General features: G+C 44.4%; 1 long non-coding RNA gene and 1 other non-coding gene across 4 annotated transcripts; one reads left to right on the forward strand and one right to left on the reverse strand.

Moving 5' to 3' along the window:
* The first annotated feature begins 3,761 nt into the window (after positions 1-3,761).
* On the forward strand, positions 3,762-3,953 carry LOC132210291 (U2 spliceosomal RNA). The gene has a single exon (XR_009446518.1). It is a non-coding gene; the product is annotated as a U2 spliceosomal RNA (small nuclear RNA).
* Positions 3,954-7,151: 3,198 nt separating this feature from the next.
* On the reverse strand, positions 7,152-22,708 carry LOC132210175 (uncharacterized). Of its 3 annotated transcripts, none has more exons than XR_009446415.1 (4): positions 22,484-22,708; positions 18,767-18,852; positions 13,585-13,681; positions 7,152-8,028 (listed from the first exon to the last, which is right to left on the reverse strand). It is a non-coding gene; the product is annotated as an uncharacterized LOC132210175 (long non-coding RNA). The 3 variants fall into 3 exon arrangements; XR_009446413.1 differs by having other exon boundaries at positions 18,811-18,852; positions 22,484-22,704; XR_009446414.1 differs by lacking the exons at positions 18,767-18,852; positions 22,484-22,708 and adding an exon at positions 18,699-18,725.
* Between the last annotated feature and the right edge of the window lie 2,847 nt (positions 22,709-25,555).

Here is a 25,555-nt window from a genome sequence, read left to right on the forward strand (position 1 = left end):
GTGTTCCACAAAGCGGTCCCCAAGCCTCCGTATAGTTTCCTCAATGTAGAGGAGGCCACAATGGGAACAGCGGATACAGTGTATAACATTGACAGATGTGCAGGTGAACATCTGTTTGATGTGAAAAGTCTTCCTCGGGCTTGGGATGGGGGTGAAGGGGGAGATATAGGGGCAGGCATGGCACTTGCTTCGGTTGCAGGGAAACATGCCCGGGGTGGTGGGGCTGGAGGGGAGTGTGGAGTGGACAAGGGAGTCACAGAGAGAGCGGTCCTTCCGGAAAGCAGATAAGGGCAGGAACGGAAAAATGTCTTTGGTGGTGGGGTCGGATTGCAGATGGCAGAAATGTCAGACGAAGATGCGTTGGATTTGGAGGTTGGTCATGTGGTATGTAAGGATAATGGGTATTCAATTTTGGTTATTATTGCGAATAGGGGGTGTGAGGGATGAGTTGCGGGAAATGCGGGAGACACGGTCGAGGGTATTTTTGATCACTGTGGAGGGGAAGTTGCGGTTTTTGAAAAAAGAGGACATCTGGGATGTTTGGGAGTATCATAGACTGAGATATCTTTGTCAAAGATCATCAGTCTCCTTCGCTTTGTGCAGAACATCTTCAGTTTCACCAACCTGACCTTACAATTAATATCCCTCAGTTCCTGAATCATTCTGATCAATCTCCTTTCAATCACTCCACAGACCGTCACATCCTTTGTGCACACTACCTGTTTTTGCAGACCCGAATGCTCTGTGTTCAAGTGGGTGATGTTATCACACACGGGCAATTGCTCAGTGACATCACCCTGAATCCTGGGCATTTCATGAACTGTGGGTTTCCTCTGATCCCAGTGGTTCTGATATCTTTTGAGCTGCAGACTCCAGCATTTGATTTTAAAGTTGAAGACAATGAAATTATTTCATTATTTTCAACCAGTAATGTACACATTTTGTATCAGAGATAATAGGAACTGCAGATGCTGGAGAACCCGAGATAACAAAGTGTGGAGCTGGATGAACACAGCAGGCGAAGCAACATCTTAGGAGCACAAAAGCTGACGTTTCGGGCTTAGACCCTTCATCAGAAAAGCGGAATGGGGAGAGGGTTCTGATATAAATAGGGAGTGAGGGAGAGGCGGATCAAAGATGGATTGAGGAGAAGATAGCTGGAGAGGCAAAGGTGGCAGAAAAACTGCTCAATGTCCTCACGTGACTGTCATTCGTGGATGTGTGGGTGAATGAGGACAAAGGTGAGCCCCTTACTGAGGACTAACCGTTTGACCTCAGTCAGTGGGAGGTCTGGGGGATGGTGAAAATTCGGCAGGGCTCAGCGTGGCTGTCTCCTCTGGGGCTGCTGGCTGTGGAGGCTGTGGGCTGTTTGGCCTGCTGTATTCATCCAGCTCCACATTTTGTTATCTCATGTACACATTTTGCTTCACATACTGTTCCCAGTCATCTGACTCTGGTGTTGGTGTGATGTAAATCATGTCCCACTAACATGAGGATTTTGCAGAGGTGACAAAGAAGGTTGGTGAAGACAGAGCGGGTAAAAATTGTTTGGATGCACTTTGGAAAGGTGTTTGAAAAGGTTCCTCATGGTAGACTGGTTAGATCACATGGAATCCAGTAGAAGCTAATGGTTTGGATCCAAGACTGGCTTGAAGGCAGGAGGCACAGAGTGATGGCGGAGTATTATATTTCAGACTGGAGACCTGTGACCTGTGGTGTGTCACAAGAATCAGTGCTGGGACACTGCTTAGCCATAACTTTATATAAATGATTTAGATGGAAGCATAGGAGGGCTGGTTAGTAAGTTTGCCGATGGCCCCAAAATTCATGTTGTTGTGGATAGTGAAGAATGTTATCTCAGAGTACAACGGGACCTTGATCAGATGGGCCTATGAGTGACAGATAGAGTTCAGAAAAATGTGATGTGATGCGATTTGGTAAGGCAAACTAGGGCAGGACTTACAAGTTAATGGTAAGGCCTTGGGGAGTGTCACCAAACAGAGACATTGGGGTGCAGATGCAAAATTCCTTGAAAGCGGAGCCACAGTTAGACAGGGTGGTGAAGAAGGCATTTGGCATGCTTGCTTTTATTGATCAATGTATTGAGTATCGGAGTTTGGACGTTATAATGCAGGTGTACAGAACATTGCCACTTTTTGAATACTGCATTCAGTTATAATATCCCTGCTACAGGAAAATTGTTTAACTGAAAGGTTTCAGGAAAGAAAACATTTACAAGAGTGGTGCTTGGATTGAATAGTTTGAGCGACAGGAAGAGGTGGCTGAATAGGCCGGAGCTGATTCCCTGTAACGTCATAGGCTGAGGCGTGACCTTACAGAGGTTTATAAAATCATGAGGGGCTTGGATGGGGTGAATTGTCAATATCTTTTTCTCAAGGAAAGGAATCCAAACCTGAGAGCATGGTTTAAGCTGACAGGCGAAAGGTTTAAAAGGGACCTGAGGGACAGTTTTACATGTAGAGAATGCTGCATGTATGGAGGAGGTGGTACAATCCCAGCTCTTAAACAGCATCAGGATTGGTAAATGAATAGGAAGGGGACAGAGGGATAGGGGCCAAATGTTGGCAAATGGGACTAAAATAACTTAGGATATCTGGTTCGAATAGACAAGTTGCAGCAATCAGTCTGTTTCCATCCTTTATATCTCTGCAGCTCTTGGATCTTAATTTGCAATTCTAAATTACCAGATTGTAATTGGAATGTTTGGAGTCGAAGCCAAACCATTTGTGACTTTTCAAGGTACTGAACTTAATATCCAGCAGCATCACGCTGCTCATTTCCATGAAGGGCGGGGAGTGACGTTAGGGATGTTGGAGTGGTTTGGGGACCAGAGTTCATATATTCCAGGTCAGATGGATTAGTCTAAGAAATTCTGTTTGTAACTGTGACCCAGTACTTCCTGACAGGGATATTACTTGATCAGAATTAGAATTTGTTTCAAGTATTTGATTTGATTTGGGAAGAGGCAGGCATTTTTATGCAATGCTAACAGTTCAGTTTGCTTGGTGCACAGAATAGGATGGCACAAAAATCAGACCCTTTTAGCAACTGCAGGCACATTGACACTGCAGGCAGTTACACATTCCAAAGAAACAGACGGGGTGGGATGGATTTGGAGGGAGGGGATAGTGATTCGCCTTTTTTTTGTAACAAAGAGTCACATTTATCAAGGGAGGTGGACCCACCATCTTCAGCGAGTGGTTCCTGCCGGCTGTGCACTGCCTGAGAGGGCGCTGGAAGCAGAATTATTCATGGCCCTCAGGAGAGAGTTGAATGATGAGAGATTTACAGGGCATCGGGAAGAACTGGTGAAGTTACCCGTACAGACAGCTGATGCAGAGAGTGACAGGCTGAAGCACCTTCCTCTGTGCTGGGACATTCTCTGAGCGTGCCGTTCTCTGCCGATCGTTGCTGCAATCTCACTGACCCGCTGCTCGTCATGGAGCTGGTTGATGAGGCTTGTTGGTGACGTCAGCTCTGCCCTACCTCACCTGATTGGTACATTTTCGATGATCTACATTCACTACGAAGATGTTTTCGAGAAAAGTGATGAAAAAGCACTGGTGCAAACTGACTTCTTTGCCCTGGTTAAGAAGCCCAGGAGTTTGGAAACAACAGTAAAAACTGTCAGCAGTGATTTACAAGTCTTTGCACACAGTCAGGCTGGTGGAAAATAGGATCAAGTGTTTATTATACCAAGTGTTCACAGTTGGTGGCTATCTCATGTGTGGAAACATGGCCTTGGTTTTAGTGGTTTTGGTGTGAAGACAACACCACAGAAAAAGCATTTGTCCCTATCAGCTTTAATATCTGATATGTCCTTTGCCTAAGGACCCTATATTAAACTGATTTTTGGAGCAGGGAGTTGGAATACGAACTTTCTCCATGCATTATTGTGGTATTGCAGTGTTCCCAGGAATGATGAAGTCTTATTAAACCAATTTTAAAAGCAGACTGATAAAAACTTGAAAAATCCGAGGTCTAAACACCTTGTTATCTCAGATTCTCCAGCATTTGAAGTTCCTACTATCCTTGATATGCTGGGATATGCTCAATGCTCTGGAACCATAATCATGGAATTCCTACAGTGTGGAAACAGGCCCTTCAGCCCAACAAGTCCACACCAAACCTCACAGCATCCCAGCCAGATCTATAACCCTCCTAATGTCCCCCTCCCTGAATACAACAGGCAATTTAGCACAGCCAATCCACCTAACCTGCACATCTTTGGACTGTGGGAGTAAACTCACACAGACATGGGGAGAATGTGCAAACTCTACACAGGCAGTCGCCCAAGGCTGGAATCGAACCCGGATCCGAGTGCTGTGAGGCAGCAGTGCTAACCATTGAGCCACCATGCCACTAAAATGCTTTCTCTCAGTACTTTCACCCAACTTTCTCTAAATATGCTTGTTCCAAGGTAAACGTTAATCTCTCCTTTTCTGCATGTTCAGCACTTGCTCTGAATATTATTGCCTCATCCCTGGTACATGCTGCACCTTCCCACCAACACCATCCCTGAATATTCACATATGGCATCAGAAGTAAAAGAAAATCACCTGCCAACACTCCCTCATTACAAATAGCATTTCAGAAAAAAATGCTATCGAAGTATTCACTAATTTTGAATTTGATGATGATGACTTGGATGTATTGAATGAGAGATTTTGGGAACACTGTGAGCCAGGAAAGGATATGGTGTATACAATGCACATTTTTCATTTGAGTGCAAAAGCAACCAATCAAACAGATGTGCATGTGGCTGCTTTATTTTTCGCAAGTCGAGGCCTGTGAGTTTAATCAGATTACTGACTCACTGATGTGGGACACAACTGTGAATGACCAAGTCAGTGGCATATTACGCCGAAAGCCATTTCTCACATTAGCCAGACCAATAGATATTTGCGGATCTAGCAAAATGAGCCAGAGTGCAATAAAAATGCTACATCAAGATGCAGAATTGCCTGCCCACAAAGTACATTGTTGCTGTCAGAACTCTACATGCTTTTCAGCACCTGAGGCATGTTCTGCTCAGGGCCTGGCACAATATCTCTGCCTTTCCCTGGCATTTTTGCACTTTTATGTCTCAACTAGAACCTAATGTCCCACAGTGCTCCTGTCTTGCCTGGTTGCTTATCACAGGCATAAGTCAGGCAGCTTAGCATCGTTATTACCAGCAGTCAGTCAAGGGCTGGTCAGCAGCTGTGGCAACTAATGCATTTTTTTCAACCAAATGGTCACGTCTACAAGTCTCAGGGAAACAGTTCTCAGTCAGGGCAAGGGAGACAGGATTCAGTCAGGGGATCCTGACACAGCATGTCCAAGGAATCATTTCATAGCAGCCCAGGGACTTTGACAGTGTCAGTCAGCCATTGGGGCAATCAGGATCAGGGAATCTGTATCACGACAGTACAGAGAGGTGGCCACACTCACTACTAATTACATTCTCAAAATGCTGCAATAGACTTGTTGAGCCTGAATTATGTTCATCAATCCAAGCTGACCCTGTCTATTCCTGCCATTGGAAGTCAGTTTGATGAAATGCTCAAGGTTTTCGGGAGTTTGGGAGGTTCAAGTCCATAGCTCCCTGAAACAGCAGCACAAGTAGATAAGATGGTGAAAAATTTCGCTTTCATGGTACACAGCCTCAGGATATGGTCAACGTGGAATGTCTGGTTCATAAGTGGCATGTCAGAGCATGCACTATTTGTACGAGAATTACTACGGTTTCAACCACGAAATGGCCACAACTTGATCAAAAGAGAAAGTGACCATCAAGCAGTTTGAACCATCAGCTGTCAAATAAATTAAGACAGAGTTAAACGTATTTGCAGGAGTTTTTTTTTACTTTTTTTAAAAAAAAATCAATAATGGGATGATCACATCACTGGATAAGAATGGCAGTTTCCTTCCCTAAAGGCCATCGGTGAACAGATGGGTTTTTCCCAACAAAGACAATGGATTCACAGTCATCATCAAATTCTTATTTCCAGATGGATTCACACCGAGGTCCCCAGACCAGTATCTCAGCCTCTAGGGAAGTGATGGACAGAAGACTAAATAGAAAATATGTACTAGAAATCATACAACGTCTTGGTTTATGTTTCCATCATGAGATCCATCGCTGCTATGGACACCAGGTAAAGAGCTGAAGAGACTGCAATGCCCCCAGGCAGAGTCACAGCGGTCACCAGGTTTCATAGCCGACAGGGAAAATGCAATCAGGGATTATAGGACATGACTCATCCCAAACCTATGTTTGGATTTAAAACTTTCCTTTGATTTTTATCCACAAAATGAAAGATTACATTGTTTCCAATAAACAAATGTCTGTGGAGAGCAACAGAATCCGTCATTGTAAAGGTGTGCAGACCTATCTAACAAATAAAGGGCCATCGAGATCATCACAGAATTCCTAGTGTGGAAGATGGCCATTCAGTCAATATCAACCCTGCAAAGATCATCCCACCCAGTCTCACACCCTACCCTATGCCTGCATTTTGCACACAAGATACTATGGGCAATTTAGCATAGTCAATCTACATAATTTGCACAGTTTTGGACTGTGGGAGGAAACCAGAGCATCTGGAGGAAACTCACGCAGACAGTGTCTGGGTAAGACACTCTGTCAGGTCAGTGCGGACATGATGGGCTAAATGGTCTGCTCCCACACTGGAGGGATTCTATGATCTCCAGCAACAAGCCCAAAACACATGGTTTTTAAATCTACTATAACAATGTGTGGAGCTGGATGAACACAACAGGTCAAGCAGCATCTCAGGAGCACAAAAGCTGACGTTTCAGGCCTTGAACCTTCTCTAGGCCCAAAAAGTCAGCTTTTGTGCTCCTGAGATGCTGCTTGGACTGCTGTGTTCATCCAGCTCCACACATTGTTATCTTGGATTCTCCAGCATCTGCAGTTCCCATTATCACTGATACTATTTTTGATTCTACTGTTAGCTATATTCAAACCAATCAACTTATTCAGAAATTTGCTGGTAGTTAACCAGTCCTGATGAACCAGGAAATCCCTTTTCACATATCGTGCAGGTGGATAGTCTTTAGTCAGTGCGAATGTGTCGATGTGTTGTGACAACGTGACTATTTCCAAGCTCTACCTTACACAACTGTTAGTGTGACATTTTATTCACAATACCAGCACCTTTAATTGAGCAGGGATCGGTAACATCTGTACAAACAGCCCAAAACCATGGTTCATTTGATAGTGAGAGTGACAGCAAAGTTCTTCAACTGTGGTTGTCTGTGAACTCACTGGTGTGTTAACAGTTTGGATGACAATGAATCCCTTCCCACACTCAGAGCTCATGAAAGGTCTCTCCCCAGAGTGAACTCGCTGATGTATCAGCGGGGAATTCGAATCAGCAAAGCCTTTCCCTCATGCAGAACAGGTCAATGGTCTCTCTCCAGTGTGACTCTGGTGGTCAGTTTCTAGCTGGGATGGATGAAGAAATTCCTTCCTGCAATCTGCACATTTCCACACTGTCTCCCAGTGTCACTGCACTGGTGTTCGGACATTTCAGATGAATCTTCACAGACTCTTCAACACACACACCATGTGCATTTCTCCCCAATGTGAGTGCTGCTTTTTCCTTCATTGTTCAAAATCCTGAGATAATTGGGTTGTGATAAACAAAGTGACTGTCAGACCTGGATGTGGACCTGTTTAAATTCTCCAACTGCAGACTATACTTTCAAACAGAAAGTTAAGCGTAGCGAGTAAGAAACCAGAAGGACACAGATTGTGAAACTGAGAAATTCTCTGGGCATGTGTGGAGCGATACTTGGGGAAAATGCTGGATCACCATTAGAACAAATTCATTCATAAATATCCTCCAGGTAAGGGATCCAGTCAGTGTTTGCATAAAACTACCAAAAGAGAGAGGTGGGGGAGCCAGCGAGGAAGGACAGTCATTGTATAGATCTGTAACTCAACCTTTCGATCCCTCTGAAAGACTAAGAATAGTGCAGAAGTAAAATTGTGGAAATCTGAAATGAAAACAAAAAATGCTTCGTCAGCGTTGTACAGCACAAAACAATCCCTTTGGTCCCAGTTGTCCACGCTGACTAGATATCCCAAATTAATCTAATCCCATTTGCAAGCATTTGACCTATATTCTACTACACCCTTCCTATTCACATACAACATTTAAACGGTATCTGGATGGGTAACTGTACCAGCTTCCACCAGTTCCTCTGGCAGCTCATTCTACACAGGCGCCACCCACTTTCCCTTTTTAAAAAAAACAAATTCACTGGAAAAGCTCAGCAGGCCTGTAGTATCAGTTAAGGAGGAAAAAAAAGTTAACATTTCAGGACCGGTGACCCTTCCTCAGAACCCGAAACTCTTCTCTCCTCCACAGATGCTGCCAAACCTGCTGAGCTTTTCCAGCAAATTTGTTTTTTTTTTAAGATTTAAGGCATCTGCAGTTCTTTTGGTTCCCTTTTAAGACTTTCCCTCTCAGCTTAAGCCAATGTTATTAGTTCTAGTCTCCCCTAACCTGGGAAAACAATCTTGGCCATTCACCCTACGCCCACCATAATTTTAACAACCTCTATGAGGTCACCAGTCAGCCTTCAATGCTCCAGGGAAAATAGACCCAGCATATTCAACTTCTCCCTACAGCTCAAAACTTCCACCTCTTGCAACATCCTTGTAAATCTTTTCTGCACCCTGCCAAGTTCAACAGCATCATTCCTATAGCAGGGAGACCAGAACTGAACAGTATTCCAAAAGCAGCATAATCAATGCCTTGTTCAGCCCATAACATTGACCTCCCAACTCCTACGCTCAATGCACTGACCAATAAATGCAAGCATAGCAAATATCATCTTCACTACCTTCTGTACCTGCAATCCACCTTCAAGGAACTGTGCACATGCACCCCAAGGAGTCCCTGTTGCATAACAGTCCCCAGGGCCTCATCATTAACTGTTTAAGTCCTGCGCTGATTTGCATTACCATAATGCAATCGCTCACATTTAGCTGAACTAAACTTATTTCTATCACTCCTTGGCCCATCAACCCATGTGATTACGTTCCCATTGTGCTTGGGAAGTAAACGCCTTTGCTGTCTACTACAACAACAATTTTAGTGTCATCTGCAAACTTACTAACCATTCCTCCAATATTCATTCCACATGATTTGCATCAATGATTAAAAAAGCAGTGGACCCAGCACCGATCCTTGCAGCACACTGCTGTTCATAGTCATCTAGACTGAATCCGCTCCCCCCCCCGGCTGACCATAATCTTGTCTCCTACCTTCAAGCCAATTTTGTTTCAAATAGCTAAATCTCCCTGGGTTCCATTTGATCTAATCTTGCTAACCAATCTGTCATGTGGAGCTTTGGTGAATGCCTTGCTGAAGTCCATAATAGACAATGTCCACTGCTTTGCCTTCTTCAATCTTCTTTGTCACTTCTTCAAAAAACTCAATCAATTAAGTGAGACAAGATTTCCTACTCACAAAGCCATGTTGACTATCCCTAATCAGTCTTTGCTTCTCTAAACACATGCAAATCCTGTCCCTCAGAATCCCCACCAGCAACTTACCCACCACTGACATCAGGCTCAACGGTCGATGATCCCGTGGCTTTTCCTTAAAGAATGGCACCACATTAGCCACCCGGCCTTCTGGCACTTCACTAGTGTCAGTGATACAAATACCTCAGCAAGGGGCCAGCAATTACTTCCCCAGCTTCTCCCAGAGTTTGTGGGTAACACCTGATCAGGTGCCAGGAACCTATCCACCTTTATGCATTTTAAGACATCCAGCACCTAGATCTCTGTAATATAGACACTTTTCACGACTCATTATTTATGTCTCCATGTTCTCTAGCTTCCATATCCTTCTCTGCAGTAAATACTAATGTGAAATACTCATTCACTATCTCAGCCTGCAGTTCCACACAGACAGCCTTGTTGATCTTTAAAGGGGCCCTATTTTCTCCCTAGTTGCTTTTTTGTCCCAAATGAAGTTTCAGAATCTCTTGGGATTCCCCTTAACTTGATTTGCCAAAGATAGCTCATGTCTCCTTTTTGCCGTCCTGATTTCTCGAGTATACTCCTACTGCCCTTGTACTTCGAGGGATTGACCCAATTCCTGCTGTCAATACCTGACATGTGCTGCCGCCTTTTTCTTGACCACAGCCTCAATTTCTCCAGTCAGCCAGTATCCCCTACATTTACCAGCCTTGCCCTTCACATGAACAGGAACATATTGTGTCTGGGCTCTCCTTATTTTAGTTTTGAAGACCTCCCACTTTCCAAGCATTCCTTGACCTGCATATTACCCCTCTCGATCATCTTTTGCAAGTTCTTGCCCAACAATGTCAAAGTTGGCCTTACTCCAATTTAGAATTTTGAAATGTATATTAAATAAATAAGTTTTATTTTAAACTGATCACATCTGCCTGCATCTGGCATATACTCCTCTAAACCTCTCTTGTCTATGTCCTAATTCAAATGTCTTTTAAACAACGTGACTGTACCTGTATCTGCCACTTCCTCTGAAAGTTTGTTCCACACATGGACAACTCCGTAAAAATAAAAGTTTCCCTCATGTCTTTTTAAATATGTCTTTCTCCTCTCACCTTACACACATGTCCGCTTGTCTTGAAATCAGCCAACCTCGGGAATAAACCCTTGCTATTTGCATAATCTGTGCCCTCACGATTTTATGAACCTCTAAGGCCACTCGTTAACCCATTATGCTGCAGTGAGAAAAGTGCCAGCTTTGGCCCTCTATTTGATAATCAAGCCCTCCATTCCTGGCAACATCCCAGCAAGTCTATTCTGAACTGTCTCCAGTTTAATAATAATGTCCTTCCTGTAACAGGGCGACCAGAGCTGCACACAATACCTCAAATGAAGCCAAAACAATGTCCTGTACAACCTCAACATAACATCCCAACTCTGAGACTCTAAGGTCTGAGCAATGAAAGCAAGTGAGCTAAACAACTTATTAATCACTCTGTCTACTTGTCTACATAAACTTCAAAGAATTATGCACTTGAATCTCAGCATTTCTCTGTTCCACAACACTACCCTGGGTGCAACCATCAATTGTGCAAGTCCTACCCTGGTCATTTTACCAAAATACAATGTCTTACATTTATTCAAATTGAACTTCATCCTCCACTCCTCAACCCATTGACATAATTGATCAAGATCTTGCTGTCATCTTCGATAACCTTCACTGACCACTATACCAACATTTCATACCACTAATTCTAGTATCATCTGCAAACTTACTAATCTTGTCCCTTAAATTCTCATCCAAATCATCAAAATAAATGAGAAACAAAAGTGGACCCTGTGCCAAATGCTGTGGAACATGCTGGTCACAGAACTCCACTCTGAAAAATCCTCCATCACCACGGTCTCTCCTCCAACTGAGCCAATTCCGCTTCCAATTAGCAAGCTCTTCCTGAATCACGTGATCTAACTTTACGCATCAGTCTACCATGTGGAATCATGTCAAAGGCTTCACTCTCACTCTGGGAGGTGCTGCAAAACTGAAACAATTCCCCCACCATTTGCCCATCATTCCTTGAAAAGTTAAATCCCAATTCTCTTGAGAATAACTGCTAAATCTGCATCCAGCTGCCATTCAGATTGTTCCAGATCCTGGGAACTTGCGGAGTCAAACACTCTTCACATTTTCACTCTGCATTTTTTGCCAATTATCTGAATGTTGTACTCCACAGTTACCAAACATTGCTACAATGGAGAATTACCTGAGCTTCTGTTCACTCTCTCCAAACCAGAGACACATCAATTTTAATTTACTTATGGGACGTGGCCTTTGCTGCACAGGCAAATATTGATTTCCACTTTTATTCGATTTGGAGAAAGTGGTACTTTCTATTCCTGCTGCACTCCATCTGCTGGAAGTACACCACTGTGCTGTTATGATGATAATCCACCCTGGAGCCTCACTACCCTCCCGACTGCAGGAATCATACCTCAGACCTCACTACCCTCCAGATCATGCCCTCAAGCCTCGCTACCTGCATTGTTGCAGGCATCATTCTCGAGCCTCAACACCCTTCACATCTGTGGAATCCCCCTCCAGCCTCAACTCACACCATCTATCTAGATTCCTCCAGTCTCACAGACCACCTTATCTGTCATCTCCTCCAGCCCACAAACTTCTTTAGCTCTATAATTGTCTTTACCGTCACAAACCTCCCTTTGTCTGGTCTCCTCCAGCCTCACAATCTTCCCCATTTCTGTAATCTCCTCCAAGCTCACTTTTCTCTATTTTTGTAGTCTTCTCCAGTCTCAGAACCCTTCTTGTCTCACATATCATCCAGCCTCACGGATCAATGATACAAGAACGATATTTCTTTCCTCTAATACAATCCTTATTTTTATTCATCCACATGATGGCGGTACTTTCAATTTCCTGGGCTTCAGGCCCCAGAATTGAAGTCAACCGCTTTACCTCTATACCTCACTTTTCTCCCGAAAACACTGACCAATCATGAGTCATTTATTCTAATATCTCATTTTCTGAAATAACTTGAAATATTGCTGGGCATCTTCCTATGTGAAGAGTCTCGGAGGTCTACAGGACAGAAAAAGGCTTTGTGGCCCATCCAGCCTGGGCTGGTTAAAAACCACACCCTAACTATTCTAATCTAATTTTCCAGCACTTGGCCTATAGACCTGTCTGCGTTGGCATCACAAGTGTGCATCTAAATGTGCCTTAAACGCTATGAGGATCTCGGTGCCTACCACCCTCACAGACAGTGAGGTTCAGTGCCATTGTCACAGCATGATGACATCACAGACAGGAACAGAGACGAGCTGAGCCTGTGCAAACCAAAGATCCCACACACACTGAGAAGGACGGGAGGGTCCCTGATAGGGGGCAGAGGAGATTTAACAGAATGGTTTGTAGGAAGAGGGTTTTTAGTTGCATGGATAGGGTTTTTTTTTAAAGTTATAATTTCATGTGACTTAGGTATTGCTGGTACATATTGAGAATATCCATCGACAATAGATGGACTCTCCTTCACAACCTCTCCTCTTGCCTGGGGTGTGGTAATCTTCAGGTTAAACCAGCCCTATGGTCAGGTAGGATAATGGTGACTTCACCTTAGGCATAGTGATGCCACTTTGCCTCAGTGGTGTAGAGGGGAATGTTGAATGTGGTGGATGGGACACCACTCCGACACTGCTTCATCTGGAGGATGTTAACTTCCTTTAATATTGTTGGGGCTGTACTCACGCAGGTAAGTGGAAGTGAAAAGTGGATGAGTGCCTTACACACAAGAAGCAAACCGTCATTGGGTAATCAGGTGCTTGGGGAAACGGAGATTGATCTCCTTGTAACAAAGGATTTTGAGGGGACCTTTGATAGGAGGTGTTTACAAAAGATAAACATTAGAATGGTAAAACGTACACTCAACTGGCCATAAAAAAGGACTACAGGACATATATTGAAAGTTGTAGGAAAGATCTATTGAGAGAATGGAGTAATAAGAGAGAAATTTTACACCGCAAATGGGAATGAGCAGGAACACAATACTCACACACAATGGGAATATCCAGGTCCTGATGAATTGAGTAATTCTGTCAGAGTTTGGTGTTACAATTGAGCTTCCTACCTGAAAGTCCACTTGTAATATCCTGTAACACAAATTCAGAAAATCCATCACTGTCAGAGTAGAAATCCACAACATCCCCTCCTCCTGGCCGAGGGTAACTGTGCATTGTTCCTGCTGCACATTATTCCTTGTGGGAGTCAGCAGCTGATTCGAGGGATTTCTATTTGGGTTTCTAGGAATTTCCACATTGGGGCTTCATGTCACTGAACAGAACAACAGGTGTTTGACACAAGGCAAAGAATGGCCAAGATTTAGTGAGATGCAGGCAGCAGGATTTGCTTCCTTTTCTTTCCTTCTGTGCTGCTGCACTGCCACAATGAGACATCAGCTTTTCCGGCCCAATGCAACTTGATGAACAAGTTGTCTCGATTCTGAGAAATGGGCAGTAAGCTTCTCCCAGTCATTTGAAAAAAAACGCCCCTTAAAAAGGCAGCAATTACATATGTGTCATGTTGCCCAGTGCTCCCAACAAAAAGATGAGAAGAATGAGGGAGGATCTCATAAAAAGGAATAACAGTCAAGTTCCATGAGGGTTAGAGTTTATGGAGAGATATTGATAAATGGGCGACAAGTCGGCAAATGGAGTATAATTTGGGAAAACGAGAAGTTGCTATTTTTTGAGGACATGACCAAAGAACAGTGTTATTTAAAAATGTAAAAACTGTGGAAAACTGCAACACAAAAGGGATTCAGGAATAATTGTGCAGGAAGCATGAAGCGAGCACACAGTTGCAACAGGTAATCGGGAAGGGTCATGGGATGTTATCCTTATGTCAAGGTGTTTGCAGTAGAAGAGTTTGGAATACATGTCTCAGGACAAATGTACAACTTGCTGGCAAGACCACATCTGGAAGAATGCGAGCAGCTTTTTTGGTCCACTCATTCGAGCAAGTATATCACTTCACTGGAGGCATTTCAAAGAAGATGAACTAAGATGATCATTGGTTGGGAGGGATTATGTTTTAAGCTAAGACTAAACAGGTATGGAATATACTAACTAGATTTTTTTGAAGAATGAGAGATGTTCTAATTAAAAATAGAGGATTCTCAAGGGAGTTGACAGGATAAATGCTGAGGAAATATTTCTCATCGTGGGAGCAGATTCTTGATAAGGCAGAGAAGAGAGGGTTCTCTTTTGGAATTGTCAAGCTTAAGGCAACACAGACATGGGTAAGGGGTTTCAGTCGCGAATGAGCTGGAGTGAGGTGGAGAGAAGGAGCATTTTAGAGATTGAAATTTCTGGCATTTGTGATTGAAATGTACGGTAAGATGTTCATCTTGAGACCAGATATGAGAGCATTATTGAGAAGGGTGCAGTTCAGCCTCAGACAGTTCCCAATGAGAGGGATGGATTCAGTACAATAGTAAGGAAAAATAATTTGTAATAATAACTGAAGGCAATGTGTTTTACTATCACAAAGTGTTATTGGAGGAAATTTCAGCTAATCAAGTAGTGGAAGCATGATAAGCAGTTTTATAATTGAGTAACAGTGGAGCAAAGTGATGGAGACGAGTTAGATCTGAACATTGTAGAATACATGTGAAAGTTAACAGTGCTTGTGGAAGATCTCACCTCCTGGAAGTATGTTGGTGAGAAACAGCATGGGCCAAGGATAGATCCTTGAGGGACATTTACTACATGGATTTCAGACAGGAAAGAGAGATGGAGTGGGATTTTCCAATGACGGTGAGGTCGAACATTGGTTTTAAACAGAATGGGTGAGAAGGACATAACCAGAAAAGAGAAACAGACAGAACAAGTAACAATATCTGTGAATTGGCATGGGGGAAGAGGCAGGGAGGAGGAGGAGGAGGAGGAGGAGAAATAAGAGTTGGAATATTTGTAGTTTAGTGAGAATAGGGCAAAGGGTTAAGATGAGCTCTGATAAGGCTTGACATGAAACTGGACAAAGATGCAAGTTTAAGCCTAAAACGAGGAGCAACATGCTAGGCAATTTGGTTTGGTGGGCTTGTGGAAGAGAGGGAAGCAGCAGAGGCAGCTGATTGGATTGTCTCAATCTTAGTGACATAGAAACTGCATGTGTCTCCTTCACTTGCTGTTGGAGCAGAGGATGGAGGAGACAGGATGATGGACAGTGTTTTGCAAAGAAACAATGCCTGTGTTAGTGATATTTAAAAATGAGTGAACAAACCTGATGACTAACTTTTATCCAGAATGTTAAAATGTACAACAGAAGTCCAGGTTCAAATCCTATCTCAGCAGATGGTGGAATTTGAATTCAATAAAAAAAAACTGGAAGAATCAACTGGTTGCCATGGCAACAATTGCTGATGACAGAGTGAAAAAAAAATCTAATGTCCTTCGGGGAAAGAAATTTGCCAACCTCAGCAAGCCACTCAGTTGCAAATCACTGCAAAGTTTCAACAAAGGAATGAAGCTGGGTGGCCCATTTGGCATCTACCAGGGAACTAGGAAAGACAACTGCAGAATCAGCCCTATCGGCCCCCCAAACTCCTGCTTAATAATATCTGGGGGCTAGTGGCAAAATTTGGAGAGCCGCTTCAAAGACGAGTCAAGGAACAGTGTCAGACTCATGGAAACATACCTGGCAAACAATGACACACACCACTATCATTGTCCTTAGTGAAGCCCTGTCCCAGCAGACGTGACAGCACAGTGCTATTCTGACCAGATTATTTGACCTGGGAGTACTCAACTTTGACTCTGACGCCTGGAAGTCTCACGGCTCCTGCTGATTACCATGTACCATCCTCCCTTGGTTGATAAATCAGCAGTAGTATTATCACTAGATTATTAATCCAGAGACCCAGGTAACATTCTGGGGACCTGGGTTCGCATCCTGCCATGGCAGATGGTGAAACATGAATTAAATAATGATCTGGAACTAAGATTCTCATGATGACCATGAAACCATTGCCAATTATCAGGAAAGACCCATCTGGTTCACTTCTGCCCTTTCCGGAAATGTGCCATCCTTACCTGGTCTGGATGACATGTGACTCCAAACCCATAGTGATGTGCTTGACTCTTAACTGCCTTCCAGGTAATAAACGCTGGTCCAGCCAGCGATTTCCACATCCCAAGAGGGAATTTTAAGAAACAAAAAACTCCATCATGTTGAACAGCACTTGGAGAAAGCACTGCGAGTGTGAATAGCACTAAGTGTACTCAATGTCCACATCAGGAGTAGTTTGCAGGAGGATTACCAATCAGGCTGGTCGGGTCCTGAAGGACAAAGCTGCTTGGCTGGGACTGCAGCAGATGCTGACGCACCAAACGGGGAAAATATAGCTGATCTCATCATCACCAATTTCCCAGCTGCAGAGGCATCTGTCCATGACAGGATTGTTAACAGCAACCAACGCACAGTCCTGTGGAGACAAAGCCTCATCTTAAACTTGAGAATACCCCCCCCCCCGCCCCCCCAATTGCGTTGGGTGGCACTAACTTCGGCGAAAAGGGACAGACTTGGAACAGACACAGGAGCTCAAAACCAGATATCTATGAGGCTTTGAGAGAGACTGCAACAGTAGCAAACCTTCTCCAGCACAATCTATAACCTCATGGCCCAGCATATCCTACAGACAGCCATTGCCATTGATCCAGGGGACCAACACTGGTTGAACGGAGAGTATTGGAGGGCACGCCAAGGGCAGCACCAGGCATACCTAAAAAATAAGGTGCCAACCTGGTAAAACCAAACAGGACTATCTGCATGCCAAATAGCATAAGCAGCAAGAGTTAGAGCTCAGCCACCCCAAAACCAATAGATCAGATGCAAGCTCTGCAGTTCTGCCACACCCAGTCGTGAACGGTGATGGACAATTAAACAACTCACTGGAGGAAGAATGCCAAAAATCCCCATCTTTACCCGACACAGGAGCCCAACCTATCCATGCAAAAGACAAGTCTGCAGCAATCTTCAGCCAGAAGTGCCAACTGGATGATCCATCTCAGCCTTCTCCAGAGGTCCCCAACATCAGAGATGTGAGTTTTCATCCAATTTGATTCATTTCACATAATATTAAAGAAATGAATGAACAGTGCAAAGGTTATGGGCCCTGGCAACACTCTGACAATAGTAGCGATGACTAGTGCTCTACAGCTTGCGAGCATCCAAGCCAAACTATTTCAGTCCTGCTACAGCGCTGGCATCTATTGACAATTTGGGAAACTGCCCAGGTCTGTTCAGCACAAAAACATTGAAAATCGAACCCGACCAATTTCCCCTCAAGCAATCTACTCTCTATCATCAGTAAAGTGATAGAAGGTGCTGTCACAGCAGTATTAAGCAGCACTTACTCAGCAGTAACCTGCTCAGTGACACCCAGTTCGGGCCATGGTGGGCACTCGGTTCCTGATCTTATCACAGACTTGATCCACAAATTCACAAACAGCTGAATTCCTGAGGTGACGTGAGGGAAACTGCAGAGCCCTGCACAAAAACCACTTATTTTCACTTCAGTGGAAATGATCTGACAGTGACACCTTAGTATCAGCTCATCTGCTGAACCTCTCATCTATTCCTGTGTTATCTCTAGGCTTAACTACCCAAATTCACTGCCAGTTGGCCTCCCACATTCAACATCCCTGCAACCTCAAGAATACCTAAAATTCTGCTGCACACAAGTTCATTTGTACCAAGACCTGTTCACCATCACTGCTGTGCTCCCTGACCCACAAAGGCTCCTATTTATAAGCAACAATTTAAAATTCTCATCCTTGATTTAATTCCTGGCTGTGATGAGCCCTATCTCCCTGCACCAAACAACCTTCAAGACTTCGATAACTCATTTAGTTCCAGACTCCAACAATGCGTTTAATCATCCCTTCACTATTGGAGGCTGTTTCTAAAGTTGCCAGAAAACGTGATCTGGAATTCCCCTGATAAACCTCTTAGGTTTGCTTTCCTTGAGAGAGTCAGGAAAACCTGTCGATTTGGTAACTTTTTGGTCACCTGACCTAATATGGCCTTGCGTCAAAAGTTTGTTGATAATATTTTTGTGAAATTATAAAACATGATAAAAATATAAATAGTTTGTTGATTTGGACATACACCATTAGCTCTTCAGTATCGCTAGATGGATGATCTGTAACTTCTCAAATGGAGCATTGTGAGAGCACCTTTATCATACAAACTGCAGCAGCACACGAAAGTTAAACATCACCTTCTCCACAGGTAACAGGGCTTTGGCAACGATCGCTGGTATCTGTGGAAGGAGAAACACACAGTAAATGTTGCAGAAGTGCAAAATGAATGACACAGATAAAAACGCTGTAGAATTTGGTGGTCTGAAATGGAAGAAAAATACACTCTCTTTCTGGGAAAATATTTCCTGACTGTGAAAAATACCATTCAAAAATTAATCTGGTAAGAGAGCAGCACATGGTCAGGGGGTGGGCAGCAGTGGAAAATTTATTTACAAAAAAGGTACAAGGAAATTACAGTAAAATACTACAGAGATCAAATCTATCCATCATTAGAGACTGAAGAGATTAGACACCAACAAAGGTGATCAGGGAGCACAGAAGTGAGCAAGAGCAGTGTGAGCTGCTATGATCCAACAGTCTGGGAAAAAAAATCCATAAGAAACAAACATTTCTCTTGGATAAGAGATAATAGGAACTGCAGATGCTGGAGAATCCAAGATAACAAGGTATGGAGCTGGATGAACACAGCAGGCCAAGGAGCATCTTCGGAGTAGGAAAGCTGACGTTTTGGGCCTGGACACTTCATCAGAAATGGGGGAGGGGAAGAGGATTCTGAACGAAATAGGGAGAGAGGGGGAGACAGATCAAAAATGGAGAGAAAAGATATTTGGAGAGGAGACAGACAAGTTAAAGAGGCGGGCATGGAGCAGGTAAAGATGAGGAGAGGTGGGGAGGTAGGGAGGTGATAGGTCAGTCCAGGCAGGACAGACAGGTCAAGGGGGTGGGATGAAGTTAGTAAGCAGGAAATAGGGGTGCAGCTTGAGGTGGGAGGAGGCGATAGGAGAGAGGAAGAACAGGTTAGGGAGGCAGGGACAAGCTGGGCTAGTTTTGGGATGCAGTTGGGGGAGGGGAGATTTTGAGGCTTCTGAAATCCACATGGACACCATTGGGCTGCAGGGTTCTCAGGCAGAATATGTGTTGCTGTTCCTGCAACCCTTGGGTGGCATCATTGTGGCACTGCAGGTGGCCCAGGATGGACATGTCATCTGAGGAATGGGATGGGGAGTTGAAATGGTTCGCGACCGGGAGGTGCAGTTGTTTCTTGCGAACTGAGCGTAGGTGTTCTGCAAAGCAGTCCCCAAGCCTCCGCTTGGTTTCCACAATGTAGAGGAGGCCACAACGGGTAGAGGGGATGCAGTATACCACATTAGCAGATGTGCAGGTGAACATCTGCTCGATGTAGAAAGTCTTCTTGGGGCCTGGGATGGGGGGGGGGGGGGGGGGGGAAGAAGAGGGAGGAGGTGTGGAGGCAAGTGTAGCACTTCCTTTGGTTGCAGGGGAAGGTGCTGGGAGTAGTGGGGTTGGAGGGCAGTGTGGAGCGGACAAGGGAGTCACGGAGAGACTGGTCTCTCCGGAAGGCAAGCAAGGGTGGGGAGGGAAAAATGTCTTTGATGGTGAGGTCGGATTGCTGATGGCGGAAGTGTCAGAGGATGACGTGTTCGATCCGGAGATTGGTGGAGTGGTATGTGAGGATGAGGGGGATTCTTTTTCAGTTGTTATTGCAGGGACAGGGTGCGAGGGAGGAGTTGTAGAAAAATGCAGGAGACACGGTCAAGGGTGTTCTTGACCACTCCGGTGGGGAGTGGAGTTGCGGTCCTTGAAAAACAAGGACATCATAGATGTACGGGAGTGGAATCCTGGGAGCAGATGCGGCAGAGGTGAAGCAATTGGGAATAGGAGATGGCATTTTTGCAGGACGGTGGGTGGGTGTGAGATGTTAATGTGATAACATCCCATTAATTTAAAGAAGTATAGAAATCAAAGTCTTTCATCTGCATTTGATTCCTATACAGAGACTTTGATTTATAGAAGTAAAGTCTTTTATCTACTCACATCAGTATGCAGACACTGCCCTGAAGCTTCCTGCCCAGCTAGGAATTCAGTGTAAAGCTTTTGTAACTCCTTATCTTCTCACACATCGGCATGCAGACACTGTCTTAAGTTTCCTGACTGAACTGAAATTAGAATCAATCTGTATCAAATAGGGTTAGGTGGGGAAATTTTGTAAAGGTGTGAAACCTCTAAAGCATGTAACTTCTGTCGCTGACTAAGGGGCCAGGGCACTGACTTTGTCCTAGCCAGACACACTGGCAACTTGAAATCACAATCTGTCCCGGACAACAACTCAAAATCACCTCCTGCCATGAGCAGCTACTTCACAAGCAATCGATACTATATCCTGGTCTTTTATGTTGTCGATGTAATAATTGCTTGGTATCCTGTTTTTGTCTGTTGTAGTAATTGTTTTATGTATCATGTCATTGGAGGTTGTGAAATCGTTTTCTGTATCATGTCTTTTGTAAAGTATAAAAAGCAGGGACTGTCCGGGGAGAACTCCTTGTGAGACTTTGCACTGTGTGCCGGGTTGAGTACAGTGATTCTTCACAGCTTGTACTTGCTTGGTAAGAAAGTGATTGGTGTTTTTCTAAACAGGTCAGTGTCTTGTTATTGCAGCACGTCCGTGAGGGTCTCCGAAAACAAACTTGACAGGTGGGAGGAGGTGTATTCTAGGTAGCTGTGGGAGTCAGTGGGCTTGAAATATATATCGGTTTTGAGATTGTTCCCCAAGATGGAAATAGAGGACCAGGAAGGTGAGAGAGGTGGTTAGAGATGGTCCAGGTGAACTTAACGTTGGGGTGGAAGGTGTTGGTGAAGTGGGCGAACTGTTCGAGCTCCTCATAGGAGCACGAGGCAGCGCCGATACAGTCATCCATGTACTGGAGGAAGAGGTACGGAAGAGGGATTGTTCCAACAAAGAGGCAGGCAAAGCTTGGGCCCATGCAGGTACCCATGGCCACCCCCTTTGTCTGTAGGCAGTGGGACGAGTTCACCGAAGCACATAATGGGGTCAGTGGAGGGGAACTGGTCAGACCTGCAGGACAGGAAATAGCGTAGGGCTTTGAGGCCATCTGTATGGGGTATGCAGGTGCTAATGTGGTATACTGCACCGCTGCACCCGTTCTGGCCTCCTCTACATCAGGGAAACCAAGCAGAGGCTTGGGGACCACTTTACAGAACACCTACACTCAGTTCGCAATAAACAATTGCTCATCCCCACCTCCCTAACCTGCTCTTCCTCTCACCTATCCCCTCCTCCCATCTCAAGCCACACCCCCATTTCCTACTTGCTAACCTCATCCCACCCCTTTGACTTGTTGGTCCTCCATAGACTGACCCATCCCCTCCCCACCTACACTCACCTTTACCTGCTCCATCCCCACCTCTTTAACTTGTCTGTCTCCTCTCCACTTGTCTCCCACTCTCTCCCTGTTTGTTTCAGCATCCCCTTCCCCTCCCCCATTTCTGAAGGGTGTGGGCCGAATACGTCAGTTTTCCTGTTTCTCTGATGCTGCCTGTCCTGTTGTGTTCCTCCAGCTTCACCCCCGGCCCTTTCAAAGCTGTCGCGCATGCGCCCCGCGGATCACTGTCCCCAATAAAGATGGTGACGGTCACACGGGCCTATCGCCATCTGAGGCGTTGATTTGTTTTCTGCAAACGTGAGTCTGGGAGTTTCAAATGGGTGTGTTTTCCGACGTGCACTAACTGTTTGTAAAACTTCCAAACCCATACGAATATCACTTCCCTCCAGCTTTCTACCGTTTTGCTTTCTTTACTGTGGCCTGCTCTGACCTCAATTGCACAAATCTTGGTCTCAGCGAAGGATCTAGGCCCGAAACGTCAGCTTTCCTGCTCCTCTGATGCTGCTTGACCTGCTGTGTACATCCAGCTGCACACCGTGTTATCTCGGATTCTCCAGCATCTGCAGTTCCGGTTATCTCAGCGACTCTGCACCGCACTCGTGGATGATCACGTGGTTTTCACTGATCCCGCCCTCCCTTCATTCCGATTGGGCGACATCCGTCCGGTCATGCACGGCACACCTGTACTCCTATTGGTCGCGCACTGACATCAATCAGCCAGACTTCACTGTGAGCTGGAGCATGCGCAGTGCTTTGTGTTATTGTTGGAAGCAAATGAACGTCGTCGCAATGTTGCATTTTGAGACGAATGAGACTGAAAACTGGATCTGTCTTTTTACCTTCACAGATGCTGCCAGACCTGCTGAGCTTTTCCAGCAACTTTGTTTTTGTTCCTGATTGACAACATCCCAGTTCTTTTGTTATTTTTTAATAAGTCGCGATTGAAAAGGCTTCCGGCAGCTCAAAGCTAAAGATACTCTTGATACCGCTCTGTCAGCCAATAGAGAAATAGCGGTGAAATAAGGGTAATAAATACAGGTCTAGCAGTCCTCAGGTAAGATGTAAAGAGAATAATTATGAATATGAAGAACACCACGTGGTGAAGTGGGGTGAGTGTTGTTCATATGAACTGTGATTGGGCAGAGAGGGAGGTTAATCAAAAAAGAACAAGCAGAAAAGAGATTCTCAAGAAAGGTCTGTGCAATGGAAAGCAACGAGAATAAGAAGATAAAAGCCCAACACAAGAAAAAGTTTGAAGACCGCGGCTGCAGAAACTCCAATAAGTTGTTTCACTGCTCTACTGCCTAGTTATTGACTTAAGCAGTATAATCCACATTCAACTGTAAGTAGTTGTCTGAGTTTGTCACTGTAGTTTACTTCATAACAGATAAACTCCACACTTTGTCTCAATAAAGCTGACAGTTGGTTCACCAATTAGTTCTGCTGCCAAGTCCGTTCTTGTTTGAAAAGGGGTATAGATCACATTTAAATAGACAATGAAAAATGTCAATCCAGGCTGGGAGCAAAATTCTACTCCCTCGCCACTGACTCCATCCCTGCCCCTGGTAACTGGCAGGTAACACACTGGTCACAGTCAGGGTGCAATATTTCACCCCAAGATGAGCTTCTAACCACATTACTCACCCCCACACTCATTATCACAAAGACCACATACAATTTCAACCTCAACAGCATCTCAGGTCATCTGCTGCTGAAACTCTCATCCATTCCTTTGCTACCTCTCGACTTAACTCCCCAAACACACTCCCGGCCGGCTTCTTAATACTACTTCCCTGAAATCTTGAACTGATCCAAAAATCTGCTGCCCATGTGTTTATTTTCACCGATTTTAACATCTTCAAGTTTTGCCATTCTGTGCTCACTAACATAAACATTTTCTCAGTGGCAAAGCACCAAGGTTTTGAAATTCATATCCTTATTTTGAAATTTTGGCATCACACCACTTTCGTTTGATAGTCCGTCCAGCTGCAAACCCCTCTGAGATATATCTGAAGAAGGGTCACTGGACACAAAACAGTAATGCTGCTCTCTCTCTCCACAAGCACTGCCAGATAAGCTGAGTTTTACATCAATTTCTGCTTGTGTTACAACTTTCAAGCATCTACTGTCCTTTTGCTTTTTCCTTCAAGACATTTGTTCTCCCTGACTTCCAACCTCCTGTGGATTTCTGGTTTTAACTCCCACCTTTTTTATGTTTTCAGTTCCTAAGGCCACAAGCTCTTGAATTTACTCCCTAAACATCCCTGGTTTTCAAAGTCCCCTTGTTTGTTCAGGATATTCCTTGAAACCTACTTCTTTGGCCAGTTTTGGGTCACTTGTCCTAATAAGTACCTGGTATCAAATATTGTTTTGTGACAACCTTGTGTAATATGTCAGATCATTGGATTGAATCAAAAATGTGAAAACATTTAAATTGTTCTTTTGGAAAACATCACTAATCCTTCACGATCATTTGGTAACTCCTTACCTAATAGCATTGCAAGTGCGACTTCACCACATGACCTGCACTGGTTCAGAAAGGTCAAACATCAAGTTCTCCAGATGTAACTGAGGATTGGCAATAGTTACTGATACCTTTGGAGAGTGATCCAACGTTCGTGTATCTGGATATGGTGAATGAATAGACAATAGGTGCTGGAGTAGGCCATTCGACCCTTCGAGCCAGCACCACCATTCATTACGATCATGGCTGATCATCCACAATCAGTATCCTGTTCCTGCCTTATCCTCATAACCCTTGATTCCACTATCTTTAAGTGCTCTATCTATCTCTTTCTTGAAAGTATCCAGAGAGTTGGCCTCCACTGCCTTCTGGGGCAGTGCATTCCATATATCCATCGCTCTCTGGGTGAAGAAGTTTTTCCTCAACTCTGCTCTAAATGGCCTACCCCTTATTTTTAAACTGTGTCTTCTGTTCTGGACTCACCCATCAGCGGAAACATGCTTCCTGCCTCCAGAGTGTCCAATCCCTTAATAATCTTATACGCCTCAATCAGATCCCCTCTCATCCTTCTAAACTCAAGTGTATACCAGCCCAGTCGCTCCAATCTTTCAACATATGATAGTCCCGGACGCCATTCCAGGAATTGACCTCGTGAACCTACGCTGCACTCCCTGAATAGCCAGAATGTCCTTCCTCAAATTTGGAGACCAAAGCAGCACACAATACTCCAGGTGCGGTCTCACCAGGGCCCTGTACAGCTGCAGAAGGTCCTCTTTGCTCCTGTATTCAATTCCTCTTGTTATGAGGCCAGAATGCTATTGGCTTTCTTCACTGCTTGCTGTATGTGCATGCTTGCTTTCATTGACTGATGTACAAGAACACCTAGATCTCGTTGTACTTCCCTTTTACCGAACTTGACTGCATTGAGATAGTAATCTGCCTTCCTGTTCTTGCCACCAAAGTGTATAACCACACGTTTATCCACATTAAACTGCATCTGCCACGTATCCGTCCACTCACCTAGCTTGTCCAACTCAC

This window comes from Stegostoma tigrinum, chromosome 11, assembly GCF_030684315.1.
Source record: "Stegostoma tigrinum isolate sSteTig4 chromosome 11, sSteTig4.hap1, whole genome shotgun sequence".
Taxonomy (NCBI): Eukaryota; Metazoa; Chordata; class Chondrichthyes; order Orectolobiformes; family Stegostomatidae; genus Stegostoma; species Stegostoma tigrinum.